The following is a 22,811-nucleotide window of genomic DNA, read 5'->3' on the forward strand; positions in this document are numbered from 1 at the left end:
CGAGATCATGCCACTGCACTCCAGCCTGGGCAACAGAACAAGACTCCATCTAAAAAAAAAAAAAAAATGGTGCCACAGAAATACAAAGTATCATAAGAGACTACCTGAACTATCTCTCAAAAAATAAATAAATAAAGTGGGGCCACATAAAACTAAGAAGCCTTTTGCATATCCAGCAAAGAAAATAATCAACAAAGTGAAAAGGTGACCTATAGAATGGGGGGAAATATTTGCAAACCATATATCTGATAAGAGATTAGTTTCTAAAATACATAAGGAACTCCTCCAAGTCAATAACAATAAAACTAATAACCTGATTTTAAAATGGGCTAAGTAACTGACTAGACATTTCTCCAGAGAAGACATATTAAAGTAACAGGTATTAACCTGATTTTAAAATGGGCTAAGAAATTGAATAGACATCTCTCCAGAGAAGACATATTATACCAACATATTATACCAATGGCCAACAGGTATATTAAAAATGTTCCACATCACTAGCCATCAGGTAAATGCAAATAGAAACATATGTCCACATGCAGACTTGTACACAAAGGGTCATAACTGCTTCAGTCACAAGAGCCAAAAATCTACAAGCAACCCAAATGGCTATCAATATGAAAAGGGACTACCAACATGTGGTATATCTATCAAGTAGACTACTACTCTGAAATAAAATGGTAAAAACTACTGATACACATAATGCCACGTATGAATCTTAAAAACATTTTGATAAGTGAAAGAAGCCCAACACAAAATAGTACATATTATATGATTCCTAAAATCAATACGAGTCTGGGCACGATGGCTCACGCCTGTAATCCCAACACTTTGGGAGGCCAAGGTGGGTGGATCACCTGAGGTCGGGATTTGGAGACCAGCCTGATCAACACGGCAAAGCTCTGTTTCTAACAAAAACACAAAAATTAGCTGGGCATGGTGGTACATGCCTGTAATCCCAGCTACTCAGTAAGCTAAGGCAGGAGAATTGCTGGAGCATAGGAGGTGGAGGTTGCAGTGAGCCGAGATCACACCACTGTACTCCAGCCTGGACAACAGAGTGAGACTCTGTCTAGAAAAAAAAAAGAGAGAGATACCATCTTATATCTGTCATAATGTATTGGCAAGAATGTGGAGATATTGGAACACTTGCATACCGTGGGTGGGAATGCAAAATGGTCCAGTTGCTATGAAAAGCAATACGGAGGTACCTCAAAAAATTAAAAATAGAACTATCATGTGATCCAGTGATCCCACTGCTAGGTATCTATCTAAAAGAATTAAAATCAGTATTCCAAGGAGATATTAGCACTCCTAGGTTCATTGCAGCACTATTCACAATGGACAAGATGTGGAAACAACCTAAATGTTTATCAACAGATGAATGGATAAAGAAAATGTGGTACATGCACACAATGAAATAATATACATCCTTAAAAAAAGAAAATTCTGCAATATGTGATGACATCTACATACTTTGAGATCATTATGCTAAGTGAAATGAACCAGTCACAGAAAGACAAATACTGCATGATTCCACTTATATGAGGTGCCTAAAATAGTCAAATGCGTAGACTCAAAGAGTAAAATAGTAGTTGCCAGAGGTTGGGGATAGTGGAAATGGGATGTTACTAATAAATGGGCATAAAGTTAGCTAAACAAAATGAATAAGCTCTAGAAATCTGTAAGTATAGTCAACAAGAATATATTACACACTTTAAAAAATTTGTTAAGGCTGGGAACATTGGCTCACACCTGTAATCCTACCACCTTGTCGGGGCTGAGGTGGGAGGATCACTTGAGCCCAGAAATTCAAGACCAGTCTGGGAAACATAGTGAGACCCTATCTCTAGAAAAAAATATTTTAAATTAACCTGGTGTCATGGTGGATGCCTGTAGTCTTAGCTACTTGGGAAGTTGGGGTTAGAGTATCACCTGAACCTGGGAGGCCAAGGCTGCAGTGAGCCGTGCACCCCATTCTGGGCAATAAAGTGAGACCCTGCCTATCTCAAAAAATTTTTAAATTTAATTAATTTAATTTGTTAATAATTAAGTTAAATTTTTTATTTTAATTTAATATGAGAGAGATCATGTTAAGTATTCTTATCAACATCAAATTTAAAAAATTTAATGGTCAAAAGATTTGAAAAGAGATTTTACCAAAGAAGTTAAGTGACTAGCCATTAAACACATAAAAATATTTTTCAACACTTTTATTAGGAAAATGCAAATTAAAATGACAATGAGACTAGGCATGGTGGCTCACACCAATAATCCCAGCACTTTTGGGGGACGAGGTGGGAGGATGGCTTAAAGTCAGGAGTTTGAGGCAAGCCTGGGAAACATAGCAAGGCCCACTCTCTACAAAATTTTAAAAATTAGCCAGGCATGGTGATGCAAGCCTGTACTCCCAGCTACTCAGAAGACTGAGTCAGGAGGCTCACTTCAGCCCAGGAGGTCAAGGCTGCAGTTAACTATGATTATGCCACTGCATTCCAACCTGGGCCACAGAGCAAGATTCTGTCACCAAAAAAAAAAAAAAAAAAAAAAAAACAGGAAAGAAACAAAGAAACAAAACCCCACAATGAAATACAACTACTTACCTGCTAGAAGGATTAAAACTGAAAAGACTAACCATACTAAGTATTGATGAGGATACAGAGCAACCAGAATTCTTATACATTTATGATGGGAAGTAATATGTACAGTGATATTAGCAAAAGTTTGGCATTTTCTTTTAAAGTTAAACATATATTTATCACACAAACTGGAAATCCAACTTCTAGGTATTTACCTAAGAAAAATAAAAACATATGTCCACACAAAGACTTGTACACAAAAGTTCATAACTGCTTCAGTCACAAGAGCCAAAAATCTAGAAACAACCCAAATGGCTATCAATAGGAAGAGGGACTACCAAAATGTGGTATATCCATCAAGTAGACTACTACTCCGAAAAAAAATGGTAAAAACTACCGATATACATGACACCATGTATGACTCTTAAAAACATTTTGCTAAGTGAAAGAAGCCCAATACAAAAGAGTACATATTATATGACTCCTAAAATCATATAATATAAAATCTTATTTTATATAAAATCATTTGTATAAAATCCTAAAATGGAAAAAGGTAACTTATAGTTACAGAAAGCAGAGTAGTAGTTGCCAGGGATCAAGATTAGGGCAGGTAGAGAACAGATCCAAAGAGGCAAGAGAAAACTTTTGTGGTTGTGAAAATGGTTAATAATCTTATTTTGGGAGGTGATTGCACAGGTAAGTGTATTTGTCAAAAACCATCAAATTGGCTCTCTCTCACCTGCTGTCATCTAAGACATGGCCTTGCTTCCCTTTCACCTTCTGCCATGACTAAATTTCCTGAGGCCTTCCCAGCTATGTGGAACTACAACAAGAGAGATGTCACAGTTTTCCATTTAGATCAACAACTTCAAGTTCTTAACATGGAAAATTCAGAGAAGACTGAAGTGGTTCTCTTTGCTTGCAGTTCCTTTAATCCTATCACCAACATGCACCTCAGATTGCTTGAGCTGGCAAAGGCTACATCAATGGAACAGGAAGATACAGAGTTGTCAAACTCATAATGTCTCCTGTTGGCAATGCATATTAGAAGAAAAGACTCATTCCTGGGGCCAGGCGTGGTGCCTCACACCTGTAATCCCAGCATTTTGGGAGGCTGAAACAGGCAGATCACGAGGTCAAGAGATCAAGACCATCCTGGCTAACACAGTGAAACCCCGTCTCTACTGAAAATACAAAAACTTAGCCGGGCATGTTGGCGGGTGCCTGTAGTCCCAGCTACTTGGGAGGCTGAGGCAGGAAAATGACATGAACCCGGGAGGCGGAGCTTGCAGTGAACCGAGATTGCACCACTGCACTCCATCCAGCCTGGGTGACAGAGCAAGACTCTGTCTCAAAAAAAAAGAAAAAAGAAAAAAGAAGGAGAAAAGACTCATTCCTGCTCATCACTGGGTCATCATGGCAGAACTTGCCACCAAGAATTCCAAATGGGTGGGAGTTAATACCCGGAAAGTCTTCAGAAGGAGTGGACAGAGATTGTTAAGACACCATCAAGAGAAAGTGGAGGCCAGTAACTGTGATCACTAGCAGAACTCATCTACACTAGCAAGGCCTGGACGGAAGAAGAAGTGGACCGAACAAAGACAAGAGTCTAGTCAAAAGAAATCCCTAGAGCCCAAAACGAAAGGTGTGCCAAAGGTCAAGCTGCTATGTGGGGCAGATTTATTGGAGTCCTTTGTGGAAGAGTGAAGATATCGCCTAAATCGTGGCAGGCTATGGGCACATATGTATTAGTTAGGCTGGAAATGATGCGCAGAAATTCATCTATGAATCTGATGTGCTGTGGAAACACCGGAGCAACATTCATGTTGTGAAGGAATGGATTACTAATGACATCTCAACCACAAAAATCTGGAGAGCCCTCAGAAGGGGCCAGAGCATTTGCTACTTGGTACCAGATCTTGTCCAAGAATACATGGAAAAGCATAATTTGTACAGTTCCAAGAGTGAAAACAGGAATGTTGCGGTCATCCTGGCCCCTTTGCAGAGAAATGTCACAGAAGCTAAGGCATAGGAATTCTACAGCATGATGTTTTGGACTTCCCTTTTCGGGATTTGAAACAACCTGGGTTTTAGTAACTGGGGAAAGAAATTGTGATGCTGTTGCCTAAACTAAAGCTTAAAAGTTTAGTAAAAATCAGTGGTAAGTTAAAATCAGGGTTTTTTTCCCTTTTATCAGAAATTGCTAAGATGAATTTTTTGTATGTTTTTTTTTTAAAAAAAGAATGTACAATCTCTTTATCTTTAAAACAAGAGATTAGCAGCACACTAAAACCAAAAGAATTTTCAATGAAACTAGCTATGAGTAAGAAGTCAAAAAGCAACAGCCTAGCTCTACCACATATAAGAAGTAAAGTGTGAAAAACAAAAGTTCATTGAAAATTCTAACTTTGGTTATGAAGGGAATTGACATTTTATCGATGCCTGCTGCTGGGTAATCTGCAGCTAGGGTAGACAAAGGAAGGAAATCTTACAGTGGTGATCTTGTAAAATGCACCGTTGATAAATCATCTCCAGTTATGCAAAATAAAGGTTGTGAATATGCCTGGCAGAAACATTGCACCAATAGTTAGTTCTCTGTGGCACACATCAAAGTGGCCAACTAAATTTTGGCAAGACCTATCTGCCTGGAGCTTCACCTTTGGAAGAAGGGAGTGAGGTTCAAGCCCTTGTATGTTTAGAAAGGTACGCTGGTTATTTCTGATGCCCCCCCCAGAGGTAGAGAGCTACTGCCTTACACTCTATACACATTTATTTAGGCTCGTTGTGGGTTATGCTCTAGCCCTGGCCCTGTCCCTGTCTTTATTTTCAGGAACAACTTCAGAAAGGACATCAGGCTACATTGAAGCTAGAGAACCACAGAAATTGAGGGGACTCATTCAAGGATTTTATAAGTCTGAATGCTCTTAACCTTTATTGGTAGCTTAATCAAAAGACCTGCGTGGGGTGCAGCGGCACATGCTCAGTAATCCCATCTATTTGGGAGACTGAGGCAGGAGGATCACTTGAGCCCAGGACTTTGAGACCAGTCTGGGCTAAATAGTGAGAACTTGTCTTTAAAAACTGGAGTTTCTGAAGAACCCTGCTGTTTCTGTTTCAGCCTACTGTGAATCTGCCATTTGTGAATTTAAGCAGAAAAAGGGTCTGTTTTCTTATACTTTTTTCTTCTTGTCCTTTTGTGTGAAGTTTAACCACAAGTAGTATTCTCAAATAATTAGTCTTAGCTTTATGTTGAAAACACAAGCTTGTTACATAGTTCGCTACCAATTAAAATGTTGTAGAAGTTTTACCAATTTGTAAAGCACGAAGACCAGAGATAGCTTTCTGTAGAATAGTTTTAGGGTTTGGAAAATAGTTCTGTGATAGAAACAAAACTAAAGTTAAATTTCTAATGAAAATAGAATAATTTGCCTTTTGGCAATTTCTATTTTATACCTACACCACCCCAGATGAAGGGTTTGTAACTGCAGAAGAAAAAAAAATACTTAGAAATGTGCAATTGGGCCAGACACGGTGGCTAATCCCTGTAATTCCAGAATTTTGGGAGGCCGAGGTATGAGGAGTTCAAGACCAGCCTGGGCAACATGGCAAAATGCCATCTCTACAAAAATACAAAAATTAGCTGGCATAGTGGCAGGCACCTAGAGTCCTAGCTACTGGGGAGGCTGAGATACGAGGATTGCTTGAGCACAGGAGGCAGAGGTTGCAGTGAGCTGAGATCATGCCAGTGCACTCCAGACTGGATGACAAAGCGAGACCCTCTCTCAAAAACAAAAACAAAACAAAAACAAAAATGTGCAATGTATAGTCAGATCTGAATCTACAGTCTGAAAAAGAAAAATGTTAAATAAAGTTAAGGTAAGACATGTGCTACCACTCCCAACTTACTCTTACTGAAACCATCAGGCCACCTCCCAAAGACAGGGAGGGAGCAAAGCCTGACACCTAGCATGTTTCAGGATCCATCTGCCAAGTGAATGAAAGGTTGGAATCTCAAATCCTAGAAAATCTCAAATCCTAGAGTTCAAAGTTGTTTTTCTCCTCCTTGGCTTTTTGCAGTTTAAGAGTTAAAGTAGCCCTAAAAAATAATGATTGAGCAAGATGAAGCTATCGGAATTGAACTTTGATTTCTTCTCGGGAACTATACCTAGTTCATCGGAAGTGTTGTGTAAACTGCATAAAGGTTCCACTGCTAGAAACCTTTCTCCTACTGTCATGCTTTCCTGCTTAGAAGTGCCTGTTCCCTGCTCAGCTGTGACTCTACTGACCTCAGGACATCACTGGACAAGGCATGTGGGAATCCTTGCAGGAGCCCTGGTAATAATGAAATGGAGCAAAAATTTTGTAGAAAGAATGAGCTGCTTGGCTTTTTCTCCCAGTGCTGAGGATGCTGTTGATGCCGCCTCATAATAGCGTAGTTTTGGGTGTCATCAAGGACAGAACTTCCCCTTTGAATAATGGAAATTAGAACAATGACCTTCACAGGGGAATAAATATTAATGACTGATATGACTTTCTTTAAGGAAGAAGGAAAAAATCGTCAAATTGTAGACTTACTATGGGTGCATTTTATGTAAATTATACCCCAATAAAGTTGATTTTAAAAATAAAATCTGAAGAAAAAGTGAATTCAGAATTAAACAGCATATTGAACACAGCTGGAGAAAGAACTAGCATACCGGAATATCAATCACTGGGAGTTACTCAGAATGTAACACAGAGACAAGGAGATCAAAAATACTGAAGAATTTAAGAGCCAGGCATGGTGGCTCACGCCTGTAATCCCAGCACTTTGGGAGGCCAAGGCGGGCGGATCACAAGGTCAGGACATCAAGACCATCCTGGCTAACACGGTGAAACCCCATCTCTACTAAAAATACAAAAAAATTAGCTGGGCCTAGTGGCGGGTGTCTGTAGTCCCAGCTACTCGGGAGGCTGAGGCAGGAGAATGGCATGAACCCAGGAGGCAGAGCATGCAGTGAGCCGAGATCACGCCACTGCACTCTGTCACCTGGGTGACAGAGCGAGACTCCATCTCAAAAAAAAAAAGAATTTAAGAGAAGGTGAAATGAAAAGGGCTAACATACATCTAATCAAAGTCCTAGAAGAATAGAAGTAGAATAAAAAGAAGGCAACAAAAATAATGGCTGAGAATTTTATAGAATGGATGAAAGATATAAATTCACAGGTATAAAAATTATGGCTACTACCAAACAGACTAAAATGATTAAATAAATCCTAGACATATTGTGGTAAAACATCAGAGAACCAAAAACAAAATGAAAACGATCTTACAAGCAGCAAGAGAGAAAAGCCAGAGCACCTCCAAACAATAACAATTAGATGAACAGCAACAATGGAAGCCAAGAGATGGTGAATTATAATTACCTCAAATAGCTGAGCAAAAAGTAAATATCTGCCTACAATTCTGTACCCAACAAAGCTATCTTTTAAGTTTTAAAATTATCCTCATCTTTTAAGAATGAGGGCAAATTAAACATTTTTTTATTTTAAAAATAGAAACAGAAATGGTGAGAGTTTACCACCAACAAACTTTTATTAAAGAAACCTCTAAAAAATATTCTTTAGGAAGAAGGAAAATACTCTAAGATAAAAGGTCTGAGATGAAAGAAGAAAAGATGATCAAAAATATTGGTAAACTGTACAGTTGTTTATCCATATCAAAATAACAATATATAATTAATGGGGTTAAAAAGAGCATCTAAATTCTGAGCAAGAATGTTATAGCATTGAAAGGTAGCAGTCTGATAAAAGTGTTCTTGTATTATTTAGAAAGGTGGTTAACCCATTTATGCTGGAGGTTGCAATTTTTTTGTGTGAAAAATCAGACCTTGGCGATGACCTTCAGCAGTAGGATACAAATAACTCCCACAAGTTTAGCGTTCCAATAGTGGAACACCAGGCATAATTGGGTTAAGATATTAATTAACTTTAGACTTAAAGATGCATATTAAAATTTTGAGGACAATCAATAAAAGAATAGAAAATGGCATGTATAACTCCAAGTTTGACAGAGAAAACAATGAGATAAGAAAACAAATCAAACTCAGTCAACCCAAAAAAGTGCAATAGATCATTCCATGGCCTATGAGGCCATGGTAAACCTAGTGGATTTTGATCCAAGGGTAGAATTCTGCTGGAATTCTGGAAGATCCAAGATAAATGTGAGATATGTTCATTCCCGGTGCCCATGGGGCTTCTCTTCTGATGAAAGGCATTTTCAATTTAGCTCAGAGTTTCTCATTGGTTGACTGTAGCCCAACAAGGCAAAGCTTTAAGTCCTACATCCAGTCCTCTGCTCACCTATGTTGTGAAAATCCAGTGGCTCAGCTCCTCACTGCCATCTGTAATCTTCGAACTCATAATAGCATATCCAGTCTGCAGATATGTGTAGAAAAATACTCCCAAACTAGAAAACCTACTCCTTATTAGGGCAATCAAGATCCTCCCAATCTGAAACGGGAAACTTCTTACACTGTTGATGGGAATGTAAGGTAGTACAGCCATACTAATGGCTGGAAAACAGTATAGAAGCTCTTCTAAAAACTAAAACTAGAACTACCATATGATCCAGCAATTCCACCACTGGGCATACATTTTAAAAAATCAGGATATCAAAGAGCTATCTGTACTCCCATGTTTATTGCAGCACCATTCACAACTGTCAGGATATGGAATCAACCTAAGTGTCCATCAATGGATGAATGGATAAAGAAAATACGTATATATTATTTTCTAATATATACATATTCAAATATATATGTGTATATATATGTATATATATTTGAATATATATGTGTGCATATATATATATACACACAATAGAATATTAATCAGACACAAAAGAGAATGAAATCCTGTCATGTGCAGCAACGTGAATGGAACTGGAGGTCATTATGTTAAGTGAAATGAGGCTGGAAAGAGTAAGGGGGAGAAGGAGATGAAGAGAAGTTGATTAATGTGTACAAATACACAGTTTTACAGAAGAAATAAGACGTTAGTGTTTGATAGCTCAGTAGGGTGACTATAGTTTATAATAATCTACCATATATTTAAAAATACCTAGAATAGAATAATTCAAATGTTTCTAGCATAAGGAAAAGATAAATCTTTAATTATATGACTGTATTAAATTAATACATGGACCATGAAAATATATAATATATATAAATTTAAAATAAAATTATTAAAAATGGAAAAATAACACATAGGAAAAAAACCAAAAGATCCTCCCAGTCTCACAAAAGCAGTCAAACACATCTGATATCCAAAATATTTCTAATAAGATTTCTAGAAAGAGATAACAGAGAAGATGGAGGGGAACAAATAAAGACATACTAAATATTTCTAGGAAGTGAAGAGATATTTAAATTATTATATGGAAAAAGCATGTTAACTATCTATAGAAATAATGGGAGCGGGGAAGACCATAATATACAGACAAATCCTGGAGACATTTGAGAAAAAAGAAAATTCTTTTAAGCTTCCAGTATGTGCATATATGTTTGGGGGCATGGTGCAAGAGATTACTTACTAAAGAACGGCAATTAAAACAGCACTGACTCCTTAAATGTAACAAACAATTGAAAGCAGTAGAAAAAAATGTAAGTGCTGAGGGAAAAGGATTTAAAACTAAAGTGCTATACTCAATAAAGAATTCAAGTTGTCCGAATAATGTTACCCCCCTCCAAAGATAGCTGCCTTCGAATCCCTGGAACCTATGAATATTTTCTTACATGGCAAAAAAAGGACTTCAGTGATGTGATTAGATTAAGGATCTTAAAATAGGGAGATTATTCTGGATTATCTACCTGGGCTCTAAATGCAATGACATCATAGCCACAGGGAGGTGGAGGGAGATTTGACAGACAGAAGAGGATAAGGTAATAAGACGATGAAAGAAAAGAATGAAATGATACAGCCACGAGTCAAGAAATTCTCAGCCATCCAAAGACAGAAGATGCAAGAAATGGATGCCCCTGCAGAGCCCCTGGAGGGTAGCCCAGCTCTATTGGCACCTTGATTTCAGCATAGTGATACTGATTTCAGACTTCTGGGCTCAGGAACTGTGAAAGAATACATTTCTGTTGTTTTCAGGTAGTTTGTTGTTTTTAGTCTCCATGTTGCAGTACTTTGCTATAGCAATCACCAGAAATCAATACAGTGAGCTATTACCAAACTATTTCACTGGAAATTGTTGATGAAGTACAGGAGAATTTACACCTTGTCTATGACAATTCAGAGGTTACTAGAAAGACTGAGTCAGTGTTTCAAAGCCAGGCAAAGACATAAACACCCCAAGATTCAAAGCAGCTTAAAGTAAATCTAATATTAAATTACTAACATACATTAACAACTTATAAAAATGGGGACAGTACAGATTTTAGTCAACAGTAGTTTATTTGAGAATTTTCTATTTGAATCAGCCTTCTCTTAGTATTTTTATTCTATTTTATTTTATTTATATTTGAGATGAGATCTCACTCTGTCACCCAGGCTAGAGTACAATGATCTGATCACAGCTCACTGCAGCCTTGACCTCCTGGGCTCAGGTGATCCTCCCAGCTCAGCCTCCCAGGTAGCTGGGACTACAGGTGCATGCCACCACACCTGACTAGTTTTTATATTTTTTGTAGAGATGGAGTTTCACCGTGTTGCCCAGGTTGGTCTCGAATTCTTGGGCTCAAGCAATCTGCCTGCCTCATCCTCCCAAAGTGCTGGGATAACAGGCGTGAACCACCACACCGGGCCTGTATTAGTGTTTTAAAGCTATCTGATATCCACACCAGCATCTAGAACAGAATTATTTCAAAAAATCATTTTTTAGGAGCTTTTCATTGCTCTAATCTTCACATCTAGTGAGGTGGAGTAATAGCCAAATATCACAACACAGCTTCAGATCATAAATGTTTTACTAGCAAATTCAACTACCCTCCCTCCTTAAACATTTTGAATTTTCTTTCCTTTATGTAAATTCAATATAGCAGTAGCCTCTACCATTTCTCTTTAAAGCACACACACATACTGGAACTCACGATAAATGCTCCTTTAGTAAAAGACATCATGATCACATAGTAATGGTGATTTACTACTGACCCCATTGTATGGATGCATAAATCAACCAAACCGTCATTTCACAGGACTCCACTGTACTTGTGATATACTGTTCCACATCTTCACAGATACCTCTTTAATTAATTAGCAGGATATATTAGGATAACCAGAAAACAAACTATAGATTTTTCAATGAACATTAAGCCTATCCCCAGCATTGTAGTATGTACTAGAGAATATACAAAATAGCAAAAATAAAAAAAAATTAACTAATTAATTAAAAAAAAAACCTTGCCATCTTCTTGGAGAAAGAAGATCCCACACAAAACAACTGGAAAACTGTGTTAAAGAATACCTGATAAAATGCTAAAGCTTCTCTGAGGCTTCATTTTACTTCTTCCCAAACAAATGAATGCAGCCGAATACAGGGACTACAACTGACCTTTTTACAATTGAAAACTCATTAACTGATTTTAATCAGTTTTTATACTTGTTGCCAATTGATTAATTTGTATAATGAAAAACATACTTGATGTATCTATTAACTAGGGTGTGACTAGGACGTCCCATTTGTTTGTCTGCCTTATATGCCATTTGGAGATAAGACTACTTGTAAAGCGCAGCTGAAATTGGAAGGTTGCTTTGGGAGAATGGACTCAGTGTCAGCGGAGTTTGTGAATGATGTAAAACTTTAACAGTGTCAATCATGGCAGTCTTTCCAGATGATTCTGAATGCCTGACCAAGCTTTACACGCCTGAAGAAAATTGCCTTCCATGACGTGGTACCCAAAACTCCAGCCCTAATTAGTGCATCTAATTCAGTAAAGCTTTGTCCTCTTAAGTGTTGCTATCACTTTGCTAGCCATAGATTAACATCTAGGTAGTGCAGGTGCTTTAGCGCCACCCTAGAATCAAGCAACACGCATAAAGCAATCTTAAACACAGGTCCAGAAAGAAGCATGTATTTCTTATAACAGTACCAGCCAGAAATAGTTTTTTCTAGATGCCTTTCCATTCCAGGCCTAAGCTAATGTCACCCTTGCTTGTTGGCAGGACCATTTAGCCCACATGGTGGAGAGCAGTGTATGTTTCTCTAGTACATGCCATTATTTATTGACTATCTGCCTCACTTGCATCTGTGAGATGTAGAAACTCACCAGTGGTTTCCAAGGCCATCAGTTTTAAACGGCACCATCCATCACAAAATGGAAAGGAGTGATCAACGTTCCCTGAACTGCAATGCATTATATGAGGGTCAGCAAGTGGGAGTCATGGTTGGCGACACAATTGCTGGCCTCAGGTAGCATATCCATCCTTCCAGCTGTTCTGATCCATATGGGTTCAATGAACTGCAGAGAGTGCAGGACTCTTCTCATTGAGAGTATCTGCTGTAAGTCTTTCATCCAAACCTCATCATAACAAGTGTAAGGGAAGCTGACAACCATTTATCTAAACTTCATCTGGTAGCCAACTGCTGACAAAGAGGAAAACATGCACATTAGTGAGCAGACAGATGTGATCAGGGAAATTAAGGTGTTCTTATCTTGAAGAAACCAAAGATTTTAAATATAGGGAAAAAAATTTAGTCATTACGTCAATGCCAGATAGAAAGCCACTAGTGCTGTTTTCCCTGCTTAGTAAATTCCAGGGCTGTCCCCAGTAGTCCTGACATTCAATTTCTTATAACACAGAGCTATTAGGATAATATTATACAACCCTTCAGTTATCAAAATCAAGATTCTTGCTTTAATTTCTAGGGCCTAGAAATGGATTTCAAAATAGTAAATATTGCCTTTTTTCCTTATATTTTGGGTCCCAGTTTTAACTTTGCCCCAGATCAGCAAATTTTTCACCCCAAGAATTTCTTATTGATATTTGACATATAGCCTGTGTAAAAAGTTAAAATATATGATGGTGTATAAGTAAAAAATCCCTGGAATGCTTCCTTAACATCTCTGACCTTCGTATTTTCATCTGTACAATGTGGATCACAATAATTGTACTCCTCTTAATAAAGTGGTTCTCAAAGAAGGGTGATTTTCTTCCCTCATGGGACAATTGACAAAGTCTGGAGACATTTTTGGTTGGCACAAGCAGGGGGAGGGGAGTGCCACTGTGCCACTGGCATCCAGTGAATAGAGGTCAGGGATGCTGCTAAATATTCCACAGTGCACAGGACAACCCACAACAAAGAACTGTCCAGCCCAAAATGACAATAGTGCCAATGGTGGGAAACTCTGCCTTAACATCATGTGGTTGTTGTAGAAATCAAAGCAGACGCCTAGTGAAAAATGTTATGAATAGTAATAATCATAATAAGATGTCTTAATTTGTAGCTTGTCTGTATGTTGCAATGCAAATTAGACTCTTATAAATGAAGCATAAAATGTGAAGGACAATAATTGCCAAAGAAAAAATCTTCATTGAAAAATATAAGGGTGGAATTGTGGTGACGCAGAGGCTGCCCTAATCACACCACTAAAAGCTTGGAAGTTGGCCTGGGTAACCAAGATCGCATTGCTCTCTCCACCAGGAGCTCAGGAGAATCATCCACCATCTCTGGGAGTGAAATCAGCTGCGAGGCTGGGGGATAAGTTCTGGAGCAAGGTCCACTGGGCTGGATTCCTCTGTAATGGGTGATCGAGTGGCATGTAAAGTACAGGGCCAGCTGCCTGATCTTGGATTGTGCCTCACGAAGGGCTCTCAGGATCAAAGGACTGGTGAAGTATCACTGGTGAGGCCACACTGGGATAGGAGTTAATGGGCAGAGTGACTGGCAGGCAGGGATATGTCAGAAGGGAATGGAAAGCACAAAATTGTCAAATATATTATTCTAAAATATTATTATTATTATTCCCAAATATCTTTCTTTGGTAGTGGATCAGGTCATGGCCTGTTTGCTCTCAGATCTATTCTTTGTCCTTCCCTGCTCTGCTCAGTCTAGGGGGCTGAGGAGGATTGCAGGCTGCCTTCCATATGCCCCCATGTCAACGGGCATTTTACAGTGTTTGGCTAATGAGAAATAGGAGGGCAGAAGGAAGAGAGAAGCCAGAGGACCTCTTCCGTTCTCTGCTTCTGGTGCCTGTCGGGTATCACGTTCTTGCATCACCTCTTTAGTATCAGTGTCTATCAGAATGGTCTTCTGTGGTTTCAGCTTCCATCAGGTGCCCCCAGCCTCTGAGCTGTGGTAACACCACTTCCTCCACTCCACTTCCTCCCTTTGTCCCTCCAGTCTAGGCATGTAGCTTCCTGCTACTGCTAATCTCTGTGTTGCTTTCTTGTGCTCTTTTCATCTTCTCAGCTCTTTCTGCACCTGTGTAACCTGTTCTTTGCACTAAATAAATTTCCTCTGATTTAAGAAGAGTGATTCCTTCTTTCTGGTTGGGCCTTGGACGAAGGTCCTATTTTGATATTTTTTAGAGTAGAAGGTGGGGTACAATAGTGTGACACCTGGAACTCATGGTTATGCAGGTACAGAAAGAGCAAGGAATCAAAAGAATACAGAAGCAGCTGATATTCATCTACTTAACAGGTATTTGTTGAGCACCTACTATAAAACGGAAATTGTGCTGGGTATAGAAATTTGTTTTGAAACAACAAATACACTGCTTCTAACTTTCAACAAGTAATAACATAAAGAACTACAAAATTACTATATAATAGTGAATTGCTCTATTTAAGATATTTAAAAGCCATTTAAGAAGTCTGGCAACTCAAATAAATGCAGGAAACAGCACAAACCTTTCCATCAAAATAGCAGTTGAGCCAAAGTTCAGACTTAATATATTGGAGACAGAAGTTATAACTCTCCAGGTTTATCATTTCTAATATGAATATCGTTAAGCCGCGTTTCCAAACCCCCAAATAATAGCCAACCCAGCTACATTCTGTTCCTTAGAGTGATGCTTGGGGAGCAACGTATTTTTGAAAAGATTCTTTTCCAGTTTAAAGTCATATATCAGAACCAAGAAGTATGAATAGGCCTTGGATTCGAAGTTTGCTGGATGGTTAAGCAAGCTTGTTAGGCAACCAGCTACATCGGAATATTTACATAGAGAAAGAAAGAGCAGTTTTAAGACCGGCTGATGATTCAAGACATAAAATACATTTATTCTGGGAGCTGGTTGGGGGATATAGTAAAACATAAATATAACTGAAAACCTAAATTGTTGAGCCAACTGAAGAGACTCAGAATCAAATTCTATTCATATACATTTGCATGGCTTCCCTTGAAATCAACAGGCACTACATGTATACCTAAGGGCATTATATTTACATATTTTGCCCATTGCTGGCTTGGAGTAATTTTTTCTATAATAAGAATAGAAGAGAAGTTTATAGTTCACTCGCTGTTTTCATCGGTTTGTTCCAGTGTATTTCACTAAATACAAAAGGGTCTCACGAAGTTTTCATTGCTGTTGAAAAGGTAAATTGAGGCACTCATAAAGTAAATTGTCCCCAAATTGTCTTATAAATCACTGGCTGATTAAGAAATCCAAAATTTTAATTTGACACGATGCCACCCTTTCTGAAGATACAAGAATGATCAGATTTTCTCTGTGTAATAATACGTGTGGGCTTAGAAAGCACAATACTTCATTAAATTCCTTTTCTAGATATAAACACAAAATAGAATTCTTAAGAAAAAAATAAAACCTTTGGTGTGGCATAGATTTGGTTTAAGATGCACTTTATTTAAACAGAGATAGTTAACATCAGTGGCTGGTTAGCAGCTGAATAATTACATTAAATATATTCACCTCAGTGAAGACTGAAAACAAAGAGATAGTAAGTAATTTTTTTTACAAGTACCCTGCTGTCATACCAGCTGATCATGTTTAATAGCAACCAGTATTTCCACTAATTTTGCAAGAAAGACATGTTGGAGATAATTTCATCTTCTAGAGTAACTGTAAATAATCTTCTCAGAAGTGAGTTTACAATGACACCATATAGCATAACCACCAGCGATCAACTTGGAAACGTAATTTTTAGAACTGTAGTATTTGCAAATTAAAGGATTAATGTTAACTTCAGTCAACAGGGAAAATAAACTTGATGAGTAGAATACATTAATATCAAATCAGGTTTGTAGATAACATATACGTTTCATGCTATATCCCAAGGTGTCTGGGTGTCGCACTTTCTTTCTCAAGAGAACCTCAAAGGAAATCACTATTCATTCTAATTGTAACATTTTAATATTCATCTTGTAAACAATGCAACATTTTTGCATGAAGTTAAAAAAATTCAGGTCACTTTTTAAAATAAATCTTCAAGGAACTGGGGAATTAGAAAATCTAGTTTATTTTTTAATTGATAACAAAGAACATCAGAGGACCACAGGCATCATGACATCATGGTTTTCTTTTTATCATTAAATACAATTATGTAAACGGGAAGACTCTGCAGTTATTCCCCAAAGTAATATACAAACTCTAAAATGCAGGGTGTTCACATAGCATAAATAGAAACAAAATGAAAATTAAAAGCTATGAATTTTTTAAAGTTTGACCTATTGTGTAGATGTCAGTTATGTTATTATGATAATTAACAAGCAAAAATAGGGCCAGAAAAACATAAGAATTTCAATAGTCCAAAACATGATGACAACCAGCAGAATTCAAACTTTTTTTTCAGATACAAGAATAATGACTCAATACATTTTTTTTTTTTTTTTTTTTTTGAGATGGAGTCTCGCTCCTTCGCCCAGGTTGGAGTGCAGTGGTGCGACCTCAGCTCACTGCAAGCTCCGCCTCCCGGGTTCACGCCATTCTCCCGTCTCAGCCTCCCAAGTAGCTGGGACTATAGGCACCTGCCACCACGCCTGGATAATTTTTTGTTTTTGCATTTTTAGTAGAGATGGGGTTTCACCGTGTTAGCCAGGATGGTCTCAATCTCCTCACCTCGTGATCCGCCCACCTCAGCCTCCCAAAGTGCTGGGATTACGGGCATGAGCCACCGCGCCCGGCCGGCCCAATATAGTATTAAAAGAAATGTAACCATCCCTTCCTGTAGGTGCTCTACAATTTCTTAATTATCATCATAACTTCCACTGATTATCTTATGCTTCATTATTAAGATATAAAAACACAAAATAATGGAGGACTTGCCAAGTAATAGTGTCTCCAAATGTATCTATTTTTAAAGGTGAAGGGTATACAACCACAAGACATGACAGGTATTTTAGGCAAGCTTGTTTCTATTCAGGGATAATAAAATACTGGCCAGGCGCGGTGGCTCACGCCTGTAATCCCAGCACTTTGGGAGGCCAAGATGGGCGGATCACAAGGTCAGGAGATCAAGACCATCCTGGCTAACACGGTGAAACCTCGTCTCTACCAAAAATACAAAAAAATTAGCTGGGCGTGGTGGCGAGTGCCTGTAGTCCCAGCTACTTGGGAGGCTCAGACAGGAGAATGGCGTGAACCCGGGAGGTGGAGATTGCAATGAGCTGAGGTCATGCCACTGCACTCCAGCCTAGGTGACAGAGCAAGAATCTGTCTCAAAAAAAAAAAAAAAAAAAAAAAAAAAAAAATATATATATATATATATATATATATATATATATATATGAAAAAGATTTTATCTCTGGAAAATGAGAATAAAAGTTTTTTTTTGTTTCTATAGATATTCTGCTTATGTAGAAAGTAATTTTTTTTTTTTTTGACAGGGTCTCGCTCTGCCACCCAGGCTGGAGTGCAGTGGCATGATCTCGGCTCACTGCAACCTCTGCCTCCCGGGTTCCAGCGATTCTCCTGCCTCAGCCTCCCGAGTTGCTGGGATTACAGACACGCACAACAATGCCCAGCTAATTTTTTGTACTTTTAGTAGCAACGGGGTTTCACCGTGTTAGCCAGGATAGCCTTGATCTCCTGACCTCATGATCTGCCCACCTTGGCCTCCCAAAGTGCTGGGATTACAGGCGTGAGCCACCATGCCCAGCCTAGAAAGTAATTATTTTCACAAAGTACTTAACACATAAGCAGAAGGAAATATTACAACACAGTTAATTTATAATTCCTCAAATCCCTATCCTTTAAGTTAGTCTTCAAAGGCTCTGCAAAACACAGAAACTCAATGTATTACAAAGAATTAGACTAATTCAAAAAGGAATATCACAAATATTTATAACCTGTTTAGGAAGAGCTATAAGAGAATAGAATTTCCTTGCGAAGAGGTACCAAATGTTCTCTATTGAAGTGAGAAGTGCACGTGTTATTAAATAATATCAGCCATAAATAGATATTTCTTATTCTAGTTATGCACTGAGTTTTGATCCTGATAAATAACTTGTCAACACTTTATATAAAGCAACTGATATTTTATCATTTTTAAATTTTAAGTGACCAAATATACAACAAAATGCCATATAAATTGTTACTTGTACAATTATTAAAGCCCAACTGGTAACTAGGAAGAAAAAAATGATTTTAGTAAGGGCTTAATGAACAGAAAAGTAGTGCATTTTCTAGAAAATATAATCTCAAGTATCCCGATATTACATATTTCCTTACAATATTTTATGTGTATAACAACTGACTTTTAAAACCTGACTTGTATGGCAAAAAGTGGCATCATATAAGAAAAATAAAGCACTGCTCTTCTTCCTGTTAGGTCAAAAATGGTGGGAATTGAAGACTTTCAGTTTGTTTTAAATTAGAAGAGGCTTTGTGACACTTTAAAATGGAAAAATAAAAAACTTTTAATTAAATATCTAGAAAAGGAGATATTTTACTCAGAAAAAAATCTATCTTTACAGTAAATTATATTCATAGACAGACTTCTGTTTTTGCCCATGAAAATTTAACTACTGTGGGAATTGCCTTTCCTTCATAAACAATTAGAAAACCATCCAAAAATATACTTTAAAACTGCTTCAGACAGAGGGGAACTATAGTCCCTGATCAAATGAGGCATACCCGATAATTACCCCTGCTTCCCGCCTAGAGATAGTTTCTAGTGCACAGAGCAAAGTGAGAGAATCCAAGCAAAATTCGGCACTGCCACTGAGCTCAGGAGATAGATGTTAGAGTTTGGGAAGGATTAGGCATTTAGAATTTGCAGGCTAGAGTACCAGAGATCTGCAGAGCCACCTCCTGGAATCTTTACCTGAGTACAGATCTATCCAGGAGGTCACAAAAAGAACCACTGAAAACCAGTAACCAGAACAATTACTGGAGCTTACATAGAGTTAGGAATAGTTTACTTTCTCGCCAGAGTGGAGAGACCTTGTAATACATAGGGCAGTAGGTAGAGTTCTCTGAAGTACCACACCTTAGGATTGGGACTAAAATAGCTTTAGAGTAAAAGTTGCTATGAACCAGCCACAAAAAAATCTTAACATCAAGACTCAAAAGGATCAAGCTGATTCAAACAACTAAATTTCATGCCAAAAAATAAAGTCCAGCACTTTTTCAAGTACCTTTTAGCATCAATAACTTAAAATTCTCAATGACCAGCATTCCATCAAAAATTACCTGGCATGTAAAAAAACAAAAATGTAACTCATATAGAAGAAAAATCAATCAATAGGAACAGATGCAGAAATGACAGAGATGATTAACTAGTATACATGGGCCAAAAAGACCCAAATGAAACTTCTAGACATAAAAAACATAATACCAGAAGTGAAAATATACCAGATGGGATTAATAGCTGATTAGACACTGTGGAAGACACTATTAAAATGAGAAGACATAGGAATAGAAACAGCCAAAATGAGGCAGAAAGAGAAAAAAACGACTAATAATCAGTGATCTGTGGGGCAATGTAAAGCAACCTAACATACATATAGAGTTCCAGAAGGAAAAAGCGAGGGACAAAAAAATTGCAGAATAATGGCCAAAATTTTTCCAAATTTATTGAAAAATATAACTCCCAGATTTAAAGAGCTCAATGAACCTCTGCTAGAATAATCACACACACACAAAAGCTTAATGTAGCATGTGATAATCACATTAACTGAAGTCAGCAATAAAGAGAAAATCTTAAAACCAGCCAGAGAAAAAATGTGCATTATGTACAAAGGAACAAAAAGTAAAAATCATCAGACTTCTTATAAGAGGCCATGCAAACCAGGAGACAATGCAACAAAAACTTTAGAGTGCTGGAAGAAAAAACTTAATTATCTAAAATTCAACACCAAGTGAAAACATCATTCAAAATTTAAGTAAAGATAATATTTTCTCAGACAAATAAAAGTTGAGAGATTTTATCACTAGCAGATCTGAACTATAAGTGTTAAAGTTCTCCAGAAGAAAGAAAATAATAACAGATAAAGATTTGGATCTACATCAAGCAATAAAGAGTAATAAAAATGGCATGTATTGGGGTAAATATAGGACATTTGTTGTCATTTTTAAATTTCCTTAAATACAATTGGCTATTTTAGCATAAACAATAGCACTGTATTAGAGTTTAGATCATATGCAGAAGTAAAACAAATTGTAACAATAGTACAAAAGACAGGAGGGGAAACAGGAGTATGTTATGAAGATTTTTACACACGAAGTACTGTAATGTTATTTGAAAGTAGACTGTGATAAGTTAAAATTATATATTGTAAATTCTAGAGTAACCACAAAAGAAAAAAAAGTAACCACAGAAGAAAAAAATAAAAGGAAAGAAAGAAAAAAAAGAATAGCTAATAAGTTCATAGAGATAATAATGGAGTCATAAAAAGTATCCAAAAAGAAGACAATAAAATGTGAGAGAGAATAATGAACAGGTGGGACAAATAGAAAACAAAAAACAAGATAGTGTTCTATCCAATTGTATAAATATAAATATATTAATAAATGGCCTAGGCACTCTAATTAAAGAGCAGTGATTATGAAATTAGATTAAAATGCAAGACCCAAAGATATGCTGTCTACAAGAAACCCACTTTAAATATAAAAATACAAATAGCTTGAAAAGTGAAAGGATGGAAACCTTAATCAGAATAAAGCTAAAATGTCTATCTTAACATCAGATAATGCAGACTTCAAAACAAGGTATAAACATGGGATAAAGATGGATATTTCATAAGTAAAGGGGATCAAGTCTAAAGAAAAAATAGTAATCCTAAATGTATATGCAAGTAAAACAGAAATTCAAAATACATGAAGCAAAGACTGACAGTACTAAAAGAAGAAATAGAAAAATCTACAATTTTAGTTGGAGACCTCAGCGTTCCTCTCTCTGTGAATGACAGAGTGAGTAAACAGGAAATTACAGTAAGAATACAGAAGACTTGAACCACATTCTCAGCCAACTTGACCTAATTGACACTAATGGCACACTCTACCCAATAACAAAGTAAATATTTTTTTCAAGTGTATTTGGAATATTTGTCAAAATAAATCATATACTATGCTATTAAAAACTCTTAGTATAGGCCAGACACAGTGGTTCACCCCTATAGTCCCAGCCCTTTGGGAGGCCAAGGTGGGCAGATCACTTGAAGTCAGGAGGTCAAGACCAGCCTGGCCAACAGGGTGAAACTCCGTCTCTACCGAAAATACAAAAATTGGCCAGGCATGGTGGCGAGAGCCTGTGATCCCAGCTACTCCAGAGGCTGAGACGGGAGAATTGCTTGAGCCCAGGAGGCAGAGGTTGCAATGAGCTGAGATCACACCACTGCACTCCAGCCTGGGCGGCAGAACAAGACTTCATCTAAAAACAGAATAAAAAAGAACTGTGAACTAAACCTCTATTCTGTATTTAAAAAAACAAAAAAACAAAAAACAAAACAAAACAAAACCTCTTAGTAAATGTAATAGGATTAATCTTACAAAACATGGTCTGTAACAAAAATGAATTTAAACTAGAGATCAACTACAAATAAAAAATCTGGAATTCCAACTAATTGAAAATTAACACACTTCTAATTAACAAATGGGTCAAAGAAGAAATCACAAAGAAAGTTAAAAAATATTTTGAACTGAATGAAAATAAAAATATAACATATCAAAAGTTGTGGATGAAGCTAAAGCAGTTTAAAAGCAAAACGATACCATTAAATGCCAGTATGGTGGGCAGCTCTCAATTCAATAATCTAAGCTTCTTTCTTCAGCAAAAAAGCAGTAGAAAGGAATGGAAATCAAACCAAAAGGAAGCTGGAGGAAGGAAATGACGAGATCAGAGCAGAAATCA

General features: G+C 37.3%; 1 pseudogene; it reads left to right on the top strand.

Annotated features, from left to right (window-relative positions):
- Positions 1–3,460: 3,460 nt before the first annotated feature.
- Positions 3,461–4,611, top strand: LOC100612571 (nicotinamide/nicotinic acid mononucleotide adenylyltransferase 1-like; annotated as a pseudogene).
- The last annotated feature ends 18,200 nt before the right edge of the window (positions 4,612–22,811 follow it).

This window comes from Pan troglodytes, chromosome 16 (assembly GCF_028858775.2).
Source record: "Pan troglodytes isolate AG18354 chromosome 16, NHGRI_mPanTro3-v2.0_pri, whole genome shotgun sequence".
Taxonomy (NCBI): domain Eukaryota; kingdom Metazoa; phylum Chordata; class Mammalia; order Primates; family Hominidae; genus Pan; species Pan troglodytes.